This window comes from Falco rusticolus, chromosome Z (genome assembly GCF_015220075.1).
Source record: "Falco rusticolus isolate bFalRus1 chromosome Z, bFalRus1.pri, whole genome shotgun sequence".
NCBI lineage: Eukaryota > Metazoa > Chordata > Aves > Falconiformes > Falconidae > Falco > Falco rusticolus.
Window position 1 is genome coordinate 18158400 of NC_051210.1, and position 24297 is coordinate 18182696.

Sequence of the window (24297 nt, forward strand, 5' to 3'; positions counted from 1 at the left end):
CTGTTTACCCTGGTAGAAGATGGCTCCAGCCCTATCGACAGAGAATTCAGCCCTGTGGAGTGCAAGTGCTGTACTCCATAAGGCATGCAAAAATCCTGAGGTCTACTGTAATTAGTTTTCAGATTAAGTCTGGCAGTTTAGTATGTTTTATGTGCAATAAGTAACAAAACCAAAAAACATGTTCTAAAATTAAAGGGAGTATTAAAAAGCCACAAAGCTAAGAAATATTTCCTTACCCCTTCTTGTTTCACATTAAAGAAATATTTCTGCTTTTGAACTGCAAGCATGAACAGCAATTTTTTGGCCAGGTCATAGAAGAATATTTTTTTTTTTGGTTCACTCTTTCACTGCTGTCATCCTGACTCTCAGGGTAAACTGCGTACAGAGCTGCAACAAGACTTCTCCAGAAAGGTAGTTGTCTGATCTTGGCACAGAGCTGCCAGGTTCTGTACTTAACTGTTGCTTCCCAAAACACCAGTGTATGAAAAATAAAGAATGGAAAGATGCCATGAACAATGCATCTTTGTGTCCTACAGGTTTCCAAGAACAGTATGGCTGGCCCCAGCTGCGACACGGTTTTCACACACCTCTCCCCTGCACATCTCCGAGCCAGGCTTTCGTAACCAAGGGCTGCTCTAAAGGCTCATCATGCCACATGCAGGATTCCCGCAGGTTTCTGCCACTCTTGATTACCTGACAGGCTATTAAAGGCAATGGGAACTTCCTTCTATAGAGTCTTCAGTCAGGGTCTATAGCTTCCCCCCTCCTTTCAAACCCTGAAAATTACAGTATTGTTACTTCTCTAAAGCAAGGAGTTTAAAAAACCTGCAAATTAGTGACATGAGACTGGATTGAATAATACCTTCTAAGCACTGTGAATTCCAGTAGGAAATTCATTCCCACTGACTTTATTTCAAAAGTGTTCATACACCACAATTGTTGGCTGCAAACATGGTTTCTACGTGGAATAAAGAAGTAGGTTTTTTTTATGACAAGTAATTATCAAGTATTTGCTCTTTCTATAAGGAAGAGCAATACCACTCAGCATCAATTTAACGTATCTACTTTACTTGTAGACTATATCCTGTGTTTGAAAGCGGGTGCAAAATCTTGATATCCCTAACATCCATAAGCCTGACTCATTGGTGAACATCACCAGAAAATACTTCTGTTTACAGGGTTTTTTTACTCCTTTTCACTTTCTGTACAGAAATACTCAAGGAAATAAGTTAATTTACTGGAGTATTCCATAGAAACAGTAAGTATTACTTTGTGTGAGCTTCATATATAAGGTAAAACAACAGTGAGCCTAGATCTAACAAGGGAGTGAGCTCATTACAAGACCCCAAAAAGCAGAGTTTATTCACCCTGGCAGAGCACTGTGCTGACAAAGCCATGGGGCTTCCACACAGAATCACCAAACACCCCTTGGTAAACCTCTGTACACTGAGCCATGGTGATGCTCCTCTTGCTTCTACACTCCCGTGCCTGCATACAGGCGGTTAAAAACACTGCTCCTTGTCAGTTTGCTCTATAAGAGCACCTAGCTGGTAAGAACAAAGGGCTGCTGCAGATCTATTCACCAGACAGTGAATGTACTTGCAGCAAATTTACTGGACCAGCTCCGAGCTCCTTAGCAGATTTTTTTTTTGTAGGGTCACTGCTAGATGTGCTGGTGACTATGTAAGTACTGTAAGCCTATTCAGAACGACCTTAACTTCCAACATTTTTTTTCTAGGTCAGCCCTGATTCAGTAGCTTTGGTTCTTACTTTCCAATACAATACAATTGACAATCAGATACAAGTTCTGAAAACTGCTCTTTTTTTTTTTTTAAAAAAAAAGAGGCTTCACTGCAGATGATACTTGTTTTCCCAGGGACAGGCTGATACCTGATGAAAGCCTAAATTTCTTGTATAAAGTTCAAGAATCAAACTGCAATGTCATACATATTCTTCATAAGTTGTATAGAACTATCTTCCAAGAGTCACACTCTTCCCAATTTCCCTCTTGTCCTGCCCTAGCACTCCTAAATTTTTGAAGTTATTCTTAGTTCCCTCTGAGAAATACACACACATTGTCTGGAAGACCCACAGAACTTGAGATGCTTTTTCTTTTTTTATTTTGCATTTAAATATGCAAAGCAGATGCAGATGTCTGCTTGCATTCTTCAGCCATCTGCTTTAATAACTACAGGATGGACTCTACACTGACCTTGCTTTCCAGTCCCATATCTACAAATAAAGCTGTTTAAAACCTGACTTAAACCCAATGACTGATTTGCAAGAAACCCATCACTAAACAGGCCTGGAGTCTGGAGGCACACCATTAGTCTCACATGCTGTATGCTCACAGGGAATGTCTCCTTGTTTACTCTGACATACCTGACAATGAAAGAACAGTAACACTGAAGTTTGTAAAATCTTTATTTCTTTATTCATCAAATCATCTTTTTGTGTTGGGTGGCAGCTGACAAAAGCATACACCTTTTTGAAGATCACTGAAGAATCACTGGAAGATCACTTGCCAGCTAATGCAATGTATATTTACACCTTTAAAGAAAAGTTTTCCTGTGTGCCAGTGTTGCTAACTCCAATTTTTATCACAAGGCTGCATAGCATTGGGTATTTTTTTTTGATGCTCTGTCTTCTGGAATCACAATATTAAATGAATTGCTAGGAGTAAGAGAACCTTTTGGTCCCTTGGGATGTGTTGCAAGCTTCCTTAGTTCATAATTTTGAAGACCTCACCAGCAGAGCTCTGGCAACACTTGTGCCTCTTCAGATTTCCAGAGACTCCAGAAAAACAGCACTCTCCTATGAGTCTTACAAAAGACTCAGTGACGTATTTCATCGCCACTTGTCAGATTCTGGTAAAGGAATTCAAATCACTGATAAAAATGAGCTTTTTGAGTACCACTTCTTGCAGACAGAGGTGAGCTTGGTCTGGCCCTTGGGCAGACCTCAGTGCAACCCAACAGAGCCAGGCGAGGGGCAGAGCAAGCTGGGATGGCTGCACCAGATGGGCTGATTTTACCTGATGCCCATGGTCCATGGGGATTTTGCATCCACAGAAGTTGCAGGAGCCCGTTAAAAAAAAGACCTGTGCTGCCTATTTTTGTAATCGAAAGTACAGCTCAGTGGCCTGCCCTTTGAAAGCATGCTGCACCTTCCAGTGACACCAACTGCACAGAGAAGTCTTGAATATTCAGCAGTTCTGAAAGTCGTGACACCTCTCTTAAGCCTCCACAAATGCAAACGAAGCTAAACTGTAAGAGCAAACCCCTGGAGAAAATAAAACATTAAAATCTCTTTATTTGCAATTGGGAAAATTATCAAATGCATGTCCAGTAAAACATTCCCTTCAGCATTAACCTTTATTATTGAGCAAAATACTAAAACTACTAGCTCCTTAGTATTTCCATCAAAAATACAGGGCAGACAATTAATATTACACCTCTTCATGTCCCTATATAGAAAAGAATTTTTTTTTTCTGTTTTGAAAAAGCTAGACAATATATTTATGGTCAGCACCAAGTCACGATCACTGAAAGGATCAGAATGAAAATAAATCTACTAGCAGTGGTTTCCCTGCCAGTCCCACCCTCCCATGTACTGCCTGTAAACAGGTCTCTGATGATTAACTCTCATTCCTCTTCTACATAATCATCAAAGAAAAATTATTTAGCCATATTTCTATTTTACTTTACAATGTCTAGATCAGTTCTCATACAGCGTATTAATGACCTAAGAAACTGAGAGATCATCCTATATAACACACCTCTATCCTTCAACACCTTTCACCTGAACACAAATTTTAAAGTCTGCAGATTTTCATAATCTCTCTTGATACAATCTGTTCCTAATGTAGATTTCTGAACTTGCAATTTTCTCATTCAGAAGACACAAATGTAAGCAGCACTTGTTTCCATTTAATAACTGCAACTGAAACGAGCACCTAGCCTGACAGTCTCCAGGCATTCAACACCACTTACCAGGATCGCCACAAGGTTACAAGGAGATCTGCTCTCTCAGGTTATTACTTGCTACCAGAAGACCTGCAGTCCTTTAATTCTTGGCTTTAAATTAGCAGTATGAAGTAGCTGTGGGAAGTCACAAATCATTCTGCTGCATGGCAAGTCTGTGAAAATTGCTGTGCCACCAAGGTGGCATATGATTATCTGAACTTTTCCTTTATTATTTTGTTGACCTGACCCCAGCAAAGAGCCGGAGTAGTAACATTAATTTTTTTCATTTAGCCTGCACACAAACCTGCACCAGTTACTCTTTTGTTGACCAGCAGACCAAGGCACACCCCCAAAACTTTCCACACCATCAAAACATTGGAAAGGACACACGTTATGAACAAACTCCAGAGAAGAGCCACAAATAGAAGCAGCATTAGTGAATGCTTGTAGCGTTTCACATACTTAAACTGTCTTAGGCCTTTTAACCATTTTTCACATATTTTTATGAATATCCAGCTTCAGTGCTTTAGCTATCTAGCATCTGTCTACAGAGGTGGATAGAGAGGAGAACGAAGGAAAAAACAGTAACTAATTAATAATTACAAATCTTGGAATGACCCAGCATGGGGTTTTTTTAGGTGCATTAATGCTTATACATTCTGATGCCTACGTAAGTCACACAACTAGGAGGCAAGCAGTGTGTTTCTCCTTGGAAGTACAGAATCTCCCACTCTGGATACTGCAGAGCACTGATGCTTGACAGGGAGCACTGAGTGAGCAGATACAAATCACCTGGGGGTCCAACCATCTGCCTCTCACCCTAGCAGATCAGAGGATCTCAGCTTTAAACGTGTTTCCTACCTCATCAAAAAAACACGTTTTACCCTTGGCAAATGTATATCTATATAGGAGACTCTTCATGTGCTGGGTAAAAAGGCAACCTTCCTATCCTAAGTTAGATTGTTGGGGCTTTCTTCCCCTGAAAAAAATGGCAGCAACCTTATGCTGCTCAAGAAGGCTAAAACGGTTAAAGTAATCTTGGGGGAGAATTAGGACGCAAAGTGCAACTAAGGTGGTTAAAAGCGTGTAATAAATGCTATGTAACCTCTGACTGTAATTCGTCATGGATGTCATTGAGCATGTGTGGCATAAACAAAACCACTAATATTGATTTCACAAAAGGCCTTTCCCACATGTTTTTTCTTCTAACTGTAAATTTGGTCTCAACAAAAGGCCTTTCCCACATGTGTTTTTTTTCTTCTAACTGTAAATTTGGTCTCAGTTAAGCTTCACTTCTACTTTAAATTATATTGCATTATCTGGCTTAAAAGAACAAAACTGTCTTTTAAAAACTTTATTTCAATGTTGATAAAGCATAATACAAACTCTGCAACTGCTTACCAAATCTCTTCCTTCAAGACCACCCTGCAACTCTAAACAAGTCAAAAGGGCCACACTGAGAATAAATATCAAAGATATTGCCAACTTCGCCTTTCTATTTAATTAGCAGACAAGCTCATTAGTCGAAGAGCTGTACAGGAGAGTATGCCTGCAGCCCTTGCTCACATCAAAGACTGCTGAGAAGTAGGTTATGGTCACAGATGCAGAAAGCCACCCAGCACTGGCAACAACAGCAGTAGATGGCAGAACTGTGGGCCGGGAAGCCTGCCCTGTAATGAAGGTGAAACTCTGCAGCACACTGTGCCATAAAGTGCGATTTGGCATCTTCAGGGGGAAGCCAAACAGTGGATTCAGCAGCACAGCGTACAACTGGCAGAGCACATCCCGGCTCCACTAACCAGATTTATTTTCTGCATGAGGGAGGAGTGGGTAGGAAAGACAACCCATGCCCTCAACATCCGAACGCTATCTTGTTCCACAGAGCACCACACCGTGAACAAACCAAAGCAAGCATGGGTGGTAGACAAACATTACCATTAGAAAACATATGCAATATATGTGTGTGTGGGAAGGGGTGAGTGCCTGTGCCTAGTTTGTGCAGGGGGGTCATTCACAATGCAGCCGCAGCAGCCTGCTTCTGGGTTCAAACAGCCTGTCACTGAGCAGCACCGTTTATAACTTTGATTTTAGTACTCATTCAGCACACAGCAGCTAATACTCACAAAGTGCTCCAGGAACTGAAAAGACTGCCTGAACTAAAGGTTGTTCACTGCAGCCTCTCCAAGCAGGAGCGTGCCCACCTAATTACTGCTAGGACACTGTCAAGCACATTTTAGCTTAAAATACAAACAAAATCTTCAGTTACAATAATTTGAGGATTTCAACTCTTTTCTATTGAGAAAATAAAATTTGGAGGACTTGAGGAGTCACAGCTGTTACTAATCAAATTTATTTAAGAGAGTAATGTGAAACAGCATGTTTGTGAAAGTTCATAATCACACTAGAATTAAATCATTTTTACAGAGCGTTTATTTGAAACATTCTGTACACAAACTTTGATTATGGCAGAGAATACTTCCCTTGCAGTTTAGGTTTGATTTCATTCCTGGAAACCACTATAAAAATCCTGCTCACTTGCAGCAGGGTTCTTTATTTACACTTGGGTTTAGTTTTAAGACCTGTGACAAACACCAGATTGCTCACGTTCATCATGACGCAGGGAGAGCCGCCACACATACTACCCTGCCTCCTGGTACTACGCAGCCGGTAAGCTGCACTCCTGGCTCACTTCGGAGCAGCCACTCGGCAGATTTTTCCTCTGTAGACATCCAGAGCTGGAAAAGTGGCTTTGAACTTCACACGCCTCCTGGCACATCAGCAGTTACCACCACAGCATGACAATCACACCTTAACAAAGTGATCCTTGCGCTGATGTTACTCTTCCCTTCCACAAAGACCAACACTATGCTCGTTGCCTGCACAAGGGTCAGTCCTGCTCATCTCAGCAAGAGTTCTGGGTCCAGCAAAGACCTGGGGGCCTTCTGCCTCTAAAGCCACCAGTTCTCCCTTTCCATTCCCCACCCACAAACCCCCCCTCTTCAGAAATACAGGCTGCCATCTTTTTAAAAAGGTCTAATACATCAAAATCTAACTTATAGGGTTTTCAGCCTCTGTGTTGAGCTAGGCTTTGGCTTCCCCATTGAGGCTACTGACAATTTTCCTAAACAGTGCCAGGTGCAGGGATATTTTTTATTTTTTTTTTATAAAGGAAGTTTTATTAGTTCAGTGGGAACTGGCCAAAAGCCATGATCTTGTTCCAGACAGCTGACCAGCCAGCTGCAAAGGGGAATGCCAGTGCCCTTCCCTCATGGCTGCAAACACGTCAACTCACCATTAGCCTGGCAGCAAGAAGGTCTTACAGCCCAGTAGCAGCTTCCCTCAAAACCATGTCGTAAAGCCTCCTTCCACCTCTTTGCCCAAAATTTATTACAACAAAATTGCTTACCATGCTTATTTTCAGTGCCTCTTTACTGTGCACTGCTACATGTCAATCTCTCTTCCCCACAGAAAAAATGCTTTTTCAAGCCAACCACTCGAGATGCTCAGCAATGATGGAAAACCACCTTTTCTCTACCAATAGCCTGTGAGAGAAGTTGAAGGAGTCTTGTGAGATTTCCCAGGGCAAGAAGGAGGGTGTGGGGACAGAGCAGGGTCCCATCTGAACTTTTTCACTCCCTCACCTACCAAGTTCTGTACAAAGGGTAAAGAAATCAGGCAGAGAGACAAACGATGTCACTTCCATCTCCCATGTGCCATCCAGGTTTTTTCACTCCAAGCTTCCTATATACTTTAGAGGGCGACAGCTTATCAGAAAGGAGTCATCCCACTGCGTGCTGCTAATTTGTAAGGTAGAAGGCAATGAAATGCAGCACTTTCACCCTGCCCTCCCCTCCTGTACCTTGGCACTTTGGCTACCCCTCTGCACCAGCATGAGTATGTAACTACAGCTATTCCTTTAATCTCTCTGTTCCTAAAAGCCTTCCACCCCGCAGCCCTGACATTACAGCTACTTTCCTTGCCCCCTATAACCATTTTTTCCTTAGATGTTACTCTACATATCTGTGTTTGTCCCACCAGCTGTGGGGGTAGCTGGGATCCAGCAAGAGCAGTATGGTACCACAGCTGTATCCGCTCATCATTTCAAGGTTTATGGGTTTCTTGTTGACTTAGTCATCATGTTATCTTTTCAAAGACAATGTTTTTGAGAGATTACACATACCAAGCACTAATATGCCTCCATAAATTTAACTTGAACTTAATTAACTGGGGAGCATCTACCCAAAATATCTTTCTCTTCATTAAAATATTCTGAGTGAAGCTTCAGTCAAAAAAATGTTGTCAAGATAAAGTGATACCTCAACCTGGACCATCTTAGTGGTTTTGCTGGGTGTGTATGTGTGGGTGTGGGGGCAGGGGAAAGCCTGCAAATTATTCATAGGTTTCTTGTAATCTCTCTCACAAGCTCACAGAGCAGGCATTAATCTGACATATAAACTTCTCCAAATATTAACACCACTTCAAAGACACCACAAATAGTGAAGAAGATAAATTCTCTATTACTTATTCTCCTCCAATGTATCCTTCAGCAGGACAACACAGCTTCCCATCTTTTGCCTGCTGAGTTAATGCCAAAAATATGCATTAGGTATGAAGTACTCAGTTCAAGAAGAGGGTTTCATTTAAGCTGATAAAAAGTGAGGATTTTTCCTGCAGTTAAGGGAGACAACTTGTCCTTAATTTTCCATTTAGTCTTGCAGGTTCCAGAAAAGTTTTTAATCTTTTTATATCTCACACTATAACATAAAATTGCAATGGAATTTAAAGCAGAGACTGACAGCAGTGACTTTAAGACATCCTAGTGTTTTCTAAGCCAAAGCTGTGGCCAAAGACAGTGTCCTTGCTTCACACCTGTTGATGTCAATGGAAATACCACATATGTTCCTATGAGATCACAGGTTCCATCACAAGAATGTAACATAATATTTTATGGAGTCTTCCACCTCCACTCTTTTTTTTTTAAGATAATCAGTCTAGTTAGTGTGAGCTGCCTTGTTACTACTCAGTGGCACCTCTGTTCCATCCTAACTAGGTTCACCACAGAGCTGCTGAAACGACCTTTCCTTGTCTGAATCATTGAAACCTGAGCTGAAGTTGGCAGCATGTCTACAGGGCCAGGGCTGCTAAGACACCACTCTCAAACAAGATGAGCTGGTGCTACAACACATTCCCCATGTCTTCACACCTTGTGTTGGTCTCATTGAAAATCCAATGCCCTCTCCAATGTACAACCTCCCTGTTTTCCAGGCTATTCAGTAAGTACTGAGATGGGCTTGGGACAGGTGTCTACAGAGTATGCAGTTTGTACTGAGAAGAACTGGAGGCTTCCAATCTTAACTTCTTAAGTTACTAGCACACACAAAGTAGAAATCTAAATAAACAATTGCCTGGTCTGAAAAGTCTGGTCTACCAGCAGGTAACAGGTGTGAGTGAAGCAATTAGGCAACATCTTTATTTGCAGATACATTTCCAGTACATCACCATCATGATGTACCCAGGAAGAGAACTCTTGAAGCCTTTCATAATTCTTTTGGAACATCTGATTTATTTATGAATTCATTTGAGTAGTTTCTGTTCTAAGTCTCTAGACGTTTTAGCCATGACACATTTCAAACACACACAACTCACTATTTTTTTTCCAATAAGTGAGACCTGATCAGATGAGCCTGAAGAACTGAATGCTTTCTTTGTGAACACACTGCCTTTCTTCTACACACAATGCCAGCTGCTTGACAGCAGCCTTCTGCCCAAGGCTCTGCCTAAAACCAGCACGCAGCCTTGAAGATCAAGACTGAGGTGCAGATCGAGCGGCAGGCAAAGGTGTGAGCTGGGGTTAGAAGCAAGCATCTGTCCATAGCACAATCACAGAATGCAAATACAAACACACCACTTTTTCAGAAAGGTCTTCCCCAGATGGGAGTCCACTGTACCCTGGCAAAACGGATTTTGGGGAGGCACAAATTTAAAGCCACAAGGAAAGTCAAGAGACCCAAAATCAGCACATGGACACAGGCATCTTGATCAGCTTGCTGTGCCCTTCTGCTGATTTCTCAGCCTGTATGGATCTCAAGAGATCAGCAGGAGTGGAAGCAGAATTATTCAAAACTATATAAAACTCTCACCATGAGTATTTTGCTTTGAAGTAAAAAAAACAACCAAACAAAAAACTTGCCCAAAACATGCTAATCTCTGCAAGTTCTTTTTGTCAAGACTTGAGCACTTGGGCTTGAGTCCTTAATGCAAAAGTAATTCTCGGATGGCCAAAAGAACCACTTCCAGAATCTGCATTTGACATGTTCCAGATCCGTAATATGACTATTGTTAAGAAAATGAAGGCTCAAAGATGCTGTGTCTCAAGCAAGACACAAATGAAATTGTTTAAAATAAGCACTGAGTTTACATGGGACTGACCTGAGACAAAATCCAAATCCAAGTGCACACTATTTCTCAAGAAGTTAAAAAAATCGATTGGAAAATTGAAAATTAAAATGGCCTTAGATTGGTGGGTCAAACCTATTTCTAGCTGATTTCTAAGTCACTTTTCAAATAAAGAATTAATTGAATTACTATTTATTTGTCTAAGCACTAGGACAACATACAGCTGCTGCAGTCTTATTTTTCTGCATCCTGCAGGAAGTTCATATAATTATAAATTCTGGAAGCGCTTTAAACATAAGAGTGTATTTAAATAATCTTTTGAGGTACAGAAAATATACTTTATACAAGCGAGGGGAAGTGCCAGAACTACTGCCAGAAACTATATAATAGCTTGAAGCAATTTCTACCTTCCCGTTTGAATAAGAGGTGGTGGTGGGGGAAACTGTTTAAAGGACACGGAATCCTTTTGTATCTGCCCTTCTCTCTCTAAAATCCAGCTAATTTGCCTTAACTTAATCTGTGCTTTTAGCCTCCCTTCCCTGTGATTACTGAAGAACTAAGCAGTAAGAGAACAGGTGCTCAATGTAGACAGAACGAATGCTAACCTGGGACACCATTTTGCTAACACACACAGCCACTGTTTCTGCTCAATGCATATTGCATTATTTTCTGTTCAACTGGTTGCACTTGCATAGTTTGATTGTCTTATCTACTCTGTAGGTCTGAGGAAAACGGTGCAGCCTCTGAAACTAAACATGAATTTATTTTCTGTAAAAGCAGGTCTGAGACATGAAAGCTGTGAAAGAATCTTGTTAGCAATTCCTTGTGTAGGCAGCAGTCTCACTTTAATCATATGCATTATGGCCTTTACCCATCACTGCAAATTCACTCCTAGAGCTTTTCTGCACATCAGTTTGGCTAACCCACTTTCTAATGTCTCTGTCTCCGTTTAAGCAAGCTGGAAACTGTATTGCTTCTTATACTGCAGACAGCATGACAACATACACACACAGACAAACTCAATGCCTTTGAAGAGCATGGCTTGTGTCCATCAGTTCTTGTTCTCGTTCCATGTTTTTCACTACCCTCGTTATCATCTGGACGCCTGAAGCGTCTGCACTGAGATTCTGGAACACAAGAGGGCAGACGACATGCAAAGGAAAAAACACAGTGCATTAGTTTTCACAACGTAAATCACCCAGCTGAACAAGCTGCCGGAAAACTTTAAAAAGGAGAAGCACTTCTCCCTTTCGGCATAAAAAATACGTGACCAAGCTCTTTTTCTGTCTAGACAGTATAGTATGTTTTAGCTGTACCCCTGTATTCAGAAACTGTGCCAAAAAGTGAAACGTCTTTTTCTCTTGAAATCTGTAGCACTTTCTAAGGCTGCCATGTGTCGGTAGGAGAGGTGACTTGCCCTCTTTCCAGGCTCTGACATGCAATCTCACGTAAATGTAATGGATTCTCTCTCACTAAATTCCACCCATTGAAATCTTTAAGGCCCTTCCCCCACAAATGTATTTCAGTAAACGTGTTGTGTTCCTTCTTACACAACCCTGTTTTTTAAATGCGTAGAGTTGTTAGAGCAGGCTGTCATATGATGGCTGTCTACAAGTAGGCAGCGCAGCTGTGAAGTAGCACTCCAGCCCCCCTACTAAACATGTTCTCTGCTGGTTTACTGCTGAAAAATCTCCAGTACTAGCTAGACTCTTTCAAGCTTAAATACCAGCCCAATGTACAAATGCCATTACAGTACAATGCCTTCTTGATGGTTTTGGTATTAATTTGCTTTCAGTAATTAACTACTCACACTGAAATCAGTAAGGTTTATGTCAACGAAACGAACCACCCAAAGAATAGATTTTCTAGACAAGTCCCATGCCTGATGAAATAAATATGGACGTGCAATCTGAAGCAAAACTGTGCTTTCGTTTTTCTGTTTGATGTTAACAGACCAAAGGTTAGATCCTGCTAACTTACATTTTTGTGCCTTGGCCCAGCTCCTCTGCACTTACCTGCATGAGCAATTTAATTGGTTCTGAAGACATATTCATGTGAGCTAAGGCAGCTTGTTTGAATAGAGGTTTACAGTTGGGAAGCCAGATATTTGGATCTTGGGAGCCTGGCATAGAGGAGGAGGTCAGGATTAGCCCCTTCTGAAAAAGCACTGATGTGTAGGTGTAGGTGCTCCAGGTTTTGAAAAGTTCTTTAAGTAACTTTAATGTGAGAGCAATGAATTCTCTCATCTGTTTCAAACTAAAATAGATTACTGACCATTTATGTGCGAAAAGAAAGAGAAGAAAAAGAAAAAAGTTTGAAGAACCAATTTGCTATTCAAGGTAAATCAATGCAAGCATTCTTACAGACCCCTTACCCAACATCAGTAATCTTTATATAGGCTACACTTTACACCCTTCTGCAGCACATCACTAGCATTTAGTTGCACCAGCATGCACCAGAAAGGGCCTGGCTGAATTGCCTCTCTCACATAAACACCACTTGAGTTGGGTGCTATTTGGATTTTTTTGCAAATGATACTACCTCCAGGATTTCAGCTACACAGGAAAGCTTATGAGAAACACAGATGGACACAAACAAAAACAACTGGTCAAAAATGTCAAGAGTGCACGAGAAGGAAAAAGTTTCTCTCTGATAGATACTTTAACACATATATGTCATACTCTAAGGAAAATGTTCTGACAAATCAAAATGACATTATTCTTACAGTCAGCCAGTCAATCACCAGCCTTCATCACACATCTTCAGGCTATTAGCTCTGGTTTGGCTAAGTTTGCCTTTTGGACTACACATACTGTTGAACAAGAACCGGATATTTTTATTATTTTTTTTTCCCTAATCTTGGGAAAGGAAGTGTTCTGGCAGTATCTCTAGGTCTTATGCTTAGAACAGGATAAAGCAAAAAAGACGACACCACCCTACAATATATGCGTCTCGTGACAGAATTAGTCAGTGTATCTGAGCATGCTGGACTTCCCTACAACAGAATTAAAAGGAAACACCTTGCAGATAATAATGAAAAAGTGTAGTAGCTCATGCAAAAATCTTTCCTCTTCCCACCACAGCTCTTTAAGGATTCAGTTCTTAATTTCTTTTTAAAGCAAAACAAATTCCTTTTCGAATTAAAGAATAATTTCACTGGGAAAGAAGAATCCCAAAGAATCACTAGAAAAAAGTTTGTCTTCTTACTTCTTCATGAAACTTGGAAAGATTCTCCTCTTTAACTCCTTTCCAAGAACAACAACAACAAAAAAAAATCTGCACGATGCCTTTCTATAAAAGAAAGTCTTCTTGCATGGACACAGTTCTTTAATAATGTTATATGATCACCCCCCTATAACAGTCTACAGCAAACTTAAAAAAATCAATTTAACGGTGGTCATTTCTGATTAATACGGTTAGGACCAGTAAGTTGTAATTGCAAAAACTGTGCATTTGTAATAAATGAGTACAAATTACTCAGAAGCAGAATGGGTTTAACACTCCTAGAAGTTTATACACACAGTATGAAATTCTGTTCATACAGAAGACTAAATTCAAAAGGTAATTTTAATGCACAACGCCTTTCTTTTATCAGAGAGATACGATGAAAAGCCAGTACTATAAAGACTACAACCCAAGGTTCAAGATTGAAGTTAAACAGCCTGTGAGCCTTTCTATATAATAAAAAAGGCATTTTGAATCAAACATCAGGCAGCATTTTGCCATGCTCATGGCATGAAGTGCTACTCAAGAAAGATAATCCTGTGGGATTCAACCTCTCCTTTGCCATCCGGTGACAGACACTGGGCTGTAACCTGCATGTAGAGCAAGTGGCAGAAAAGCAGCTCCAGACGGCACAAAAGGCATTGCATGCCATCTTTTTTCTTGCTCTGGCATTTTGGGACAGGATGCAGTAATACTGTCCTCGCCCGTGCCGACTGCAAACGCATCGTTTCCCAGGCAGACCCAGGCGTGCAGCCAGGGCTCTGGCCGCCCTCCCGTCATTCCTTCCTTTCCACCCGCTCAAAGGACCAGCAGGCAGCAGTTTACTCTGCCCACAGCCAGGGACCAGCTGCTGGCACCGGGGACCTCTGAGGTTGAACGAGGGACAATTTTCCTTTCTTTCAGATCCCTTCGCAAGCATGCAGCCCAAGCCAAGCTTTGGCCTTCCAGGAATATTCAGGCATTAAGATGCCATTCAACATGTGCAAGGTTTGCGAAGTAAACTCTGTAGCAATGCTAAAAAAGCACAAATGCAACAATTACTTTCCCAGAAAAGATTGTTTTCTTTCCTTGATGAGATTAGTACATTTGATGCTAAAATCCAGGTGCTTGGGGATGCAAAAGAACTTCTACGACCAACCACAAAACCGAAAGAACTATACTGAACTATAAATGGAGTAAGGGCGTTTTTCCTTAGGTGTTCAGCAGAAATGTTTTTATTCTCCAACATTAACAAGACTGGGCCTCTGACTATACAATCACTTACCACTCACTTCTCTGCTTCTTGAAGGTAACAAATAATATACAATAAAAATCATTAATCAATGTTAAAGAAAGTACAAATGTATTTGACAGAACTGCTTAAATTGATTTCTATGCAGAGCAGTTCTATACCTAACCTGAAACTAAATGCAGTACAATGAATTTTGAGAAGAACACAACTGAATTTTTACCTTTACAGCTTTGACTTAAGATAGTTTTCCACTGTAACAATTTTCTTAAGTAATCACCAGCTCCCTTCCAAATGGAATGACCAGGGCATACTATTTGTTCTATCAGACTGTCAATCCACTAGATACACGCATGCACATTGTGAGTTTAACGGAAAAAAGGCTGCATTTAATTTAATGTGAAAAATGCATATACAGCAGAGTATGCAGGAGCCAGACTATAAAACAGAAACTTCTATACTATGTGAGAGTATAAAATTACAAATACAATTTTTCTGTGCATCTACCAACAAAAAAAGCTTTGTCATCTTTAAAATTCATGTGAAATTTTTGGACTTCCATTTGTTCCGTTGCTAGGGCTCCTAAGGGTGGATTACAAATAACAGGCACATGTTTTCAATATGCTTGTTGATCCCACATCCCACTTCAGTAATTGACAGGATTGGGTAGTAAAGTCCCAAGCCGAAGCTTTAAAAGTCATCTCTGAATGCAAGCTAATAACCTGGAAGTAAAAAAGTGGCTAATTTTCCAGATTAGTTCAATTATACTGAATCCTTTAATCTAAACCGCACAGCTTTTAACATGATTCTTTGCTTGATGTGAATATTCAAGGTTGGGTTTTTTTTTCCCTTTGTGAACAGAAGGTATGTATCATGCTTATCTGTGTAAGAACTAAACTGCTTTATTAGAAGTGGAGGGAAATCACTTAATTCTGGAGACACTGTAAAGTGCGAAAGAAATGGAATTTAAATACCTGCTAAAACATGTGGCTTAGTCCTGCTCACACAGAAGCGATGAAAATTTTTTCTCAATGGGAAAAGAAAAAGGAGACCATGATTTGCTTAGGGAAAAGATGCTTGTGCATTATTTTGTATTACGCAAACGATTAATATTCAGCTTTACATTGGCAAGTCAGTCTTCCAGCTACTTTCCTGCTAGACCTATTTACTACTTTACCACTTTCCTCATTTGTCAAAAAAGCTATTTCTGACTACTCAAGGCTCCACATTTCTGGAAGCATCCATGTTTTAATGCTGAATTTGTGAACAGATATTGAAACATTATTTTAAAAAAATACTGCCAATGCCAACTCAGTGCTGAAGGAGCACTAGTTCTGTCTGAAAAAAAGTTTATTTCCCCTTTTCTACTGTGTAATTCAAGCTGCTCTGCAGTTAACAAGGGTGCTTATTGTCATTTTATTAAATTTAAGGTAACAATAAACATTAACTCAGTCTCAAACATGATGTCATGCTTTATGTAGCTAGGTTAAAAGAGAATGTAAAACAAATTACTTGGATTGCTTAGGAAACCCTAAATGCACTAATTTGCTGAACCATTTATCAGCAGAACTAACGAAAAGTGGGTTTTGCTCTTGCAACGGATAAAGGTAGCCATTAGTTTCTGAAGTGTACAATTTTACCAGCCAGACAAAACAAAAAGCAAATCTTGGGAGTAAATATTAACTGGACATTCACATAACAAGATCCAAAGAGACATATCCAGAAGTTTCCTCTTTTAATCCAACTCTGAATAATGTTGGATGCTGTTTTCCGTTCCTTTAGAGCTCTTCTACTGCCAAAATAACTGCAAGGTTTGCAAGTCCGAGTATATCTCAAGCCTTTCCCAAGGCACCCCAACACTATCTGAGGCACTGAAACTATGGCAACCGAATAAGAAAGCAGCTTCCATGATTAATAGATGAAGATCCCAGCGACAGTGCCTAGCTAGGCCATAATTCAGGAATGCAGGAGGAATTAGCATAGATTCCATCTCAATCTACCAATAAAAAGTAGATTTTGAAAGGCATCAATAAAACAGCATTTTTTTTCTGCTAACCCCCCCGAAACTATAGAATTATAAACTGTTCAAATTCTCATTAACATTTCAATGAACAGCTGCCCTGACTGCAAGTAATGGATAAATGTTCAACGAACAATGGTGAAGGAACCAACACAGCCGATTTCCCATTTGACTATCAAAGCCACATGTAGGAATACACAATATATAGAACTTCTGAGTGAAGCTGAGCAGAGAGAGATAAGACAACAGAAATAATGTTTCCTGCAGTCAGGAATATATTTGGACACAGTTTTTCCCATTGTGTTCGGGATTCATATAAGAGAGTGCTTTTTCCATCCGCTGAACTGGAACACCCAGCCATATCTATTATATACTCCACACATTTTCATTACTATGAGGCCCTCTGAGCCTGTCAGGTTCATTGCAAAATTGATGAGGGTTAGGAATACCTTTTTTTAAAGTGCATAATCAAACTTGCAATATTATCTCCAGCAAAAAATAGTAGTGTTATAGTCCTCATCCACTAGATGGTCTCAGACTAAGGTAGAAAGGCATAATAAAAATATTTCTTTCCACTTTCATAAAGTTTTCACTAAAGGCAACAGGCTACTGAGATGATAAAAGCACAAGGATGCTTTTTTTGCCTGTATCACACAAAGAGTATAAGCCCACAGCCGAGGCATGGCTTTACCTGAGGAGGGTGAGGGAGAAGGAGCCAAAGGCTTCCCATACCAAGGACAGCCCACATGCTCCCACATTGCATGATGTGCTGCCGTGCTGTGCATCTATCCCCTGAAACTCTTTTAACTTCAGCATTGCATGAACGTTGTAAAACCGTATTTTGGTAGAAAGTTCCTTGGTAGCAGTTTTCTTGGGGGGGGGGGGGGGGGGGGGGAATAGCATGTCATAGTCCATGATATGTGAATTTCAACCATCTAGTATAAGTGCTCTATATAGAAATGCCTATTATTAACAATACTTTTAAAGGAAAGGTCATCACTGAATGTAGTGAATTAACATATGTCTTCACTCTGGAGATACAGCAACTGGCAGTTCTGTTAATAGCTGGTTTATCTACTTCATTTTACATCTCTATTTCAGCTACTAAAGAAACACTTTGGGGCTTGGGGAAAATTCCTTTCATACAAAAATGACTCTGTATTCACAAAGAGCATAGTACACCCGTCCTTTTGACTGATAAATAACTACAGTTCTATACTGGGAAAGACTTCAAGAGGTTTGCAGCGAATTATGGGATCATTCATGATGGTGTTTTCTCATTTTCTTCTTCCTTTTTTGAAAGCTGTTTTTAAAAAAAAACAACTTGCTATCTACTTCCTTTTTTTTTGTTAAACTATAGCTGGAGGTAAACTGTAGATATCAGAGGGCATAAGTCTGGCAGCCTCATTTATGTTCACCAGGTACATTACAGTTGAGAGCATGATTATTTTATGGAGGGAGGCATAGATCTCTCATCCCCTTCCCTATTTCCAGTGGCCCCGCTATTAACTGTTAGCAGCCTTTTTAAGTCTGAAGTGACAAGAACTGCAAATGCCTCTATGCCTTTCAGTGAACCCCTCCTAAAACCTCCAGAATACTCTGATGCTGTAGGTGCACACCTCTTTTCTTCTGGTTGGTTTTTTTTTTCAGTTCCCACACCACATTTAATTTTTAATTCTTTCACATATTCCAGCTACTAAAATAGGATATGCAAGTGAGCAGCCTGGAAATTCTGGAAGATAGGAGGGACACGCAATATATATGTAATTATAACACAGTAGGTGGCACTCTTCCCTTTAAATCCTAAAGCCTTGGAGCTGTGCTGCCATGTTGCCATGTTGCAATCAAGACCCAAAGCCAGATCATCATTCACCATGGACAAATAAAGATCCCTTAACACTGTATAAATATGAATATTCAGTTATTTCCATGGCCACAGGTAATGGTTGAGTTGTCTCACAAGACAGCATATAAAGACACGCAAGCTCCAGTCTGCCAGGTTTGCACTTGAACCAGGTAAGTCCCCTTCTGCCTTCACAGACTCTACGCACATCTAAACTGTTTCTCACTCAAGAGATTGGTGCAACAGGCCAAAACCAAAAATATTCCTATAGAGGGGTGTCAGGGTCAGGCCCAGGCTTTCCTCCAGCTGCTTGTTTCTGCCTTTGAACACGGTTCATAGTTGCTGCATTCTGCTGACCAGCAGCCAGACTCCATGCTACTACGGACTGTATGTGACAGACAAAATGATATCTGTGTATGTCTCACCCGCCTCAGAGTAATTCTGATACACAGAATTAATGAGCATAAAATGCTCAAACAGTCATCAGTAGAAGCCTTGCTTATTCCTTGTATTTTTCTGTTGCGCTGTCAAAACGTAGCTTGTCACAATTTGTCAGATGCGGCTTGCTCCAGAACACACAGACCTTGGTCTGACCTAACACTGAAGGTCAATCCAGAGCAAATGTGCTCACACCACAGCTTCAGGTCCTCACCAAGTACTGATTCCCAACAGAAAACAATATTTTCAGGCTGGGGCCTTAACTTGAAAAAAAAGTCTCTATTTGAGTAATATTTCAGCAACTGCCTTTACTCAGAAAAGTACTCAGGCAAGCACGGCTTTACAGGGTGAGCAAAGCATATTCGGATGAATGAGACAGGGAAAGATAAGGGCTAGAGATTTACCTCCTCAATAAATGATTAGTAGGAGGTAAAATACTGCAGCATCTGTATTAAATTAGGAGAATGAAAACTTCTGTTTTTAGTACAGTTCAACTCTTCTCTAGCATATGCTGCATCTAATAGAGTTGAGCGTTATTTTCCAGCCTTCACCCGGTTGTTTGTTTTCAGCACTCTGCAACAGTGTATGGGAATCAGGTACTACACACAAAACATTTGTTTGGGTAGCACAACAATGTGTTCTTGGAAACAAGTTGGATGTGAGGCATGTGTTAGCTCAGGTCAATTTAATCCTAAAACGTTTTATGTCTCCCCTGCTGTAAACCATGCAAACTCCTTTCATGTGTATTTATGTATGGCTCTTCAAAACAAGATGACAAATTTCCCCTTCCCTTCACAAAACATGCACAAGCAAGTTCACAATCACCTACTTCCTTTTTAATGCAAACAGTTCTAGTCTGGATTTATCACAGGTCATTAATTTGATCTCTCTCCTTTTCTTCCCCCCCTCCCCTTTTTTTCTTCTTTTCAAAAATGCAATGAAGGCAGGTCCTCATCCTTAGCCTGACCTACCTCCTTCTTCAGTCTTAAATTCCAATAACTGTGATTCTCTACTTACAAACATTAAGAGGGGTTTACGGCTAATATTTGCTTTTATCTTCAAGTAGCTAGAGATTGTAGTTAGTACTGTTTCTCATAGATGCTAGTGCCCAATTATTTTTGGTTGAAGTAGTATGTAAGGTTGGTTTTCTAATTAAGTAAGAATACAAAAATTTTAATGCAGATTAATTGAGAATACACAGAACATCTGTGACCATATGATTCATCCTCTCTGAAGTATTCACCCATGCATGCTTCAAGCATTTGATTCCTACTACATGAAAAGCAAAAAAACCAGTATTACTTACTATTTTAAAATTAATATAGCATTTGTACAGAAACCTTATCTGGGCATTCTGCTCCTGAACTAAAATTTCTATGAAAGCCAGAGATTTTCTCCAGTGAAGAGTGGTGGAGAACAGAGATCAAAATTTTTATGCACAGGAAATTATTTGGCTTTAAAGAGTGGTAGGTCTCTTTATCTATACCTTATGAGAGGCTACAATATTAAAAACAGGTTCATTTTAGATACAATTATACCCTAGACAGTGAAAACGCCTTGGCAACTGCACTTTTTTTAACAGTGATGAACCTTCCCGATCTTACTGAAGCTAGTATTTGCTTTCAACCACATACAAGGCAATTTTCCTCACAATGCACAACAGTCTTATAAAAAACAAAACCAAAACAAACAAACAAAAAAACTCCCAACAAACCTAACCAAAAAACCCCACCCAGAAGTTAACCAAGAAAGTTCATTTTCCTTTTCTGGTCTGAAATCAAATGGCAAAGGAAGCCCTGAACATGATAACAGCTGCATAAATCTTACTCTGAGAGAAATGTCACAGACTCCTCAAAATCTCCATGAGTTCTGTGATTAGAAGAGCCTAACCCTGCTGGACTTTCTCACGTTGATGCCAAAGGGTTTACCAGCCAAGTAAAGATTACTTGGATGAGAATGGCTCACTGGATGACACTTAATGAACGCAAACGGAAAGCAGTCACCGAACTAATTTTTTGCAAAGACTGTGGGAAATTCGCACCTCTAGCTACTATCTTTGAGGTTAGCTTAAAAATTAATAACGTCAATGTATGATACTAAACAAAAGTTAGCAGAATCAGTGTCAAATAATAAGCCACCACACGCAGCCCTGTGACAGAAAATGGTTGTGGGCATTCAGCTCTTCGTTATTTACAGCACCTGCAAGCCGCGTGCGTTCCTTGGGGAGACCAAGCATTCATTCACCTTGCAGAGTCAGGAATTTGCGTCTTTTACAATTTATTACGATCTGACTAAAGCCTTTACTTGTGCCGTTCTATTAGTGAAATAATTTTCTGCCTCCAGCAGCTCGAGATCCGCGCTGCATGCACAGGCGCTGGCACAAGCACGCATGTTTACAAACTTCAAAAGCAGCAATTAGCTCGGGAGAGGAACTGAACAAATTCCCCTCTGGCCAAGCGGTCAAGGTTAGAAGAAGACAGAGCCATCTGCCTAAGGAACACCCAGCAGTTACCGCCTTGCGACTCACCCTGGGAAGAGCCAGGCAGGACAAAGGCGGTGCCGGCGGGCAGAAGGGCATCTCCGTCGCGACTGACCGGGCTGCAGCCCCGCTTCCCCCGCCAGCCCCCCACCCGCACGCCGGCCGGAGCCACCCCCGGGAAACGCCTCCCTCGGGCGGGAGGGAAGGGAGGGAGGCAGGCAGGAGGCAGGCGCGGAGGGGCGGCTGGGCGGTCGAGCCCTCGCAAGAAGCAGGTACTTTCTCCGCACGTGAAGGAGCCGCAAACTTGGCGGCACCCTGCCCGGCGGCGCAGCGGGGGCGGTGCTGACCCGCAGCCAGCCCCAGGGGCTGCCCGAGCTGCCGCCGCCGCGCCCCCCGCGCCTCGGCCCCACGACCCCAGCAGCACAGCCCCGGGGGGCGTGCGGGCTCCCGCTCGTCTGCGGCCGCAGCAACGGTTCCTCACGCACCTTGCCCTCAGCCGGGAGCCTTCCCCGCCCGTGCGTACATGGGGACGGGGTGTGTATGCGTGTAGGGGGAAACGCCTCCCTCCTCAGCATCCTTGCCCATCGGCAGCATCCTGTCCCTCCGCACCGTCCCTCCCCACCTCCGCAGCAGCGGCGCGAAGGCGCCCCGCCGCCGGCCCCCGCCCGGCTCTGCCCGCACCCGGTCCCGGGGCTCCCCGGCGGCGAGGGGCGTGTGCGGGGCGCCGCGCCGCCAGCCCGCAGCCCCCCTGGGAGGGCCGGCCGAACAGCAACGGCTTTGTGACGGCCGGCCCTGTCATTCCCCCTTAGAAAAACTTTCTCTTTTCCGCCGTTTCCCCCGGCGCCCCCGGGGCCGGAGGGAGGAGAGGAGATGAAGCAGCGGCAGGGCAAGGGCGCGGGCGGAGGGAGAGGAGCTGGGCCGCCCCGCGATGCTCCCCGCTCGCCGGGCCGCCCGAGGGGTCCGGTCTCCCCTGGGCTCTCGGCGCCGGGGTCAGCCCGCCTGCCTGCGCTCACCAGCCGGGGAGAAGCGGCGGGCAGAGCCGCCGGCCCGCGGGGGAGAGGCCGGCGGCGTCCCGCAGAACGGGGTGAGAAGCAGCCCTGCCCCAGAGCCGCCCTTCTCCACGGGGCTGCGGGAGGTCGGCCGGCGGCCGCCCCGGCCGGGGCGCAGGGGAAGGCGGGCGCTGTCCGCGGGGAGCGGGCGGGGAGGGCAGCCCGCAGCCCCAGCCCACGACCGCGAACAAAGCCCGCGGCTGCGCCGGGGGTTGCGCCGCGCAGCAAGTTTCCTCAGTTCCCGGCCCCTGCCCCCCAAACGCAACCCCAACCTTGGGGGAAAATAAAATAAATTAAAAATAAACCCGAATAAATCAGGCGGGACCCAACTAGCCCCCACACGGGAGAGCTGGGACCGCGGCGTTGCGCCTCTGCACGGAGCGCCCACATTGTCCCTGTAACAAAGACGACCCCCCCGACCCAGCTCCGCACGGTGCCCGGCGGCCCGGCCCCAGCCCCGCCGGCGGCGGCCCGCGGCCACCCGGCTCCCCGCGGCCACCCGGCGGGCGCGCCCCCCTGCCGCCGGCCCGCTGCGAGCAGGGCTCAGGGGCCCGGGCACCGCGCATGCAAGCCGTGCCAAGGGGCTTGGGAGGAAGGCTAACACGTTAAGCAGTCGTAGGGGGTGGGGTGGGGGGTGGGGGGGTGGTGTAGAAAAGAAAAGAAAGGCGAAGCCACGAGCTGCCTGGAAAGTGGCAACAGCAAGCGCAGCGTGTGCACTTGCAGGCGGCTCTTCTCCCCAGGCGCTGCAAACGCTGTCGAGGCAGAAAGCAGCAGCCAGCCTTACACCACGCACCGTCCTCGCTCCTCCCGAGCCTGCCGGGGCGACCCGGGAGCCTTCCTTTCCGAGCAACCCCAAAAGATCAGGTAGGGATACGGACGAGGGAGTACTGTACCTTTTCGGTGCATGTATCTAGGCAGCTAGAGGACAACTAGCTGATGTAGTGTCCCATTTAGTAATCCATTTAAGGGGATCTCTCTGGGAAACTGGAGCCACTCTCTCCTTTGCAATCCTTTGTCATTACTACGTGTGTGCTTCCCGGGGGATGGAGTATTTAATATTTCTACTTTCTGAATTGCAAATGCAATTTGTTCATTTCCAATGATGGGCGAAAAGAGGGGAGGGAACACGGAGAAGAAGGGAAAAAAGGGAAAAATAATAATAAAAAAGCGTTAGCAACTCCTCTCCAGACCCAAATTCCACTACGGTTCCACTCCAGGAAGTCCCCTTCAGTCGCGCCTCGGGAGGTAAGTCATTTCGGGGTCTTCTCCTGCTCCCTCTCTACCAAAAGTGCTCCCGGTGCGACAGCTGCTTCAGGAAAACTCCTAGGCTGGAGGCACTCGCCGTGCCACTGCAGGAAAGCGAAGTCGCTCCTCGCCCCGGGCTGCCAGGCATTGGACTATGCGCGGCGAGGACTGGGGAGCCGCTGTCTCCCGCCGCCTGCCGCCGCCGCCGCCGCCGCCGCCGCTGCCCTGCCTCCCTTCGGCGCCCGCCGCCCGCCTCCCCTGCCCCTGGGACGCGGCTCCGCCAGCGGAGGCGGAGACAAAGCCCGGACTGGACAGCGGCGGGCGGGCGGACGGGCGCGCCCCGTTCCCCGCCCCTCCGCTCGCCCCGCCCCGCTCCGCCGGACGGGGCACACGCCCGGCAGCACCGCCC

General features: G+C 43.6%; 1 protein-coding gene across 5 annotated transcripts in view; it reads right to left on the minus strand.

Moving 5' to 3' along the window:
• SEMA6A (semaphorin 6A) overlaps positions 1–24118 on the minus strand; it is a 111843-nt gene extending 87725 nt beyond the window's left edge. For 3 of the 5 annotated variants that reach the window (XM_037373716.1, XM_037373715.1, XM_037373714.1), the window contains exon 1: positions 23537–24117. The gene's annotated coding sequence lies outside the window, so the exon portion shown is untranslated. Of the gene's footprint in view, positions 1–21642; positions 21719–23536 lie in introns of those variants that run through there. The other 2 variants (XM_037373712.1, XM_037373713.1) reach the window with 2 other exon arrangements.
• Positions 24119–24297: the final 179 nt, after the last annotated feature.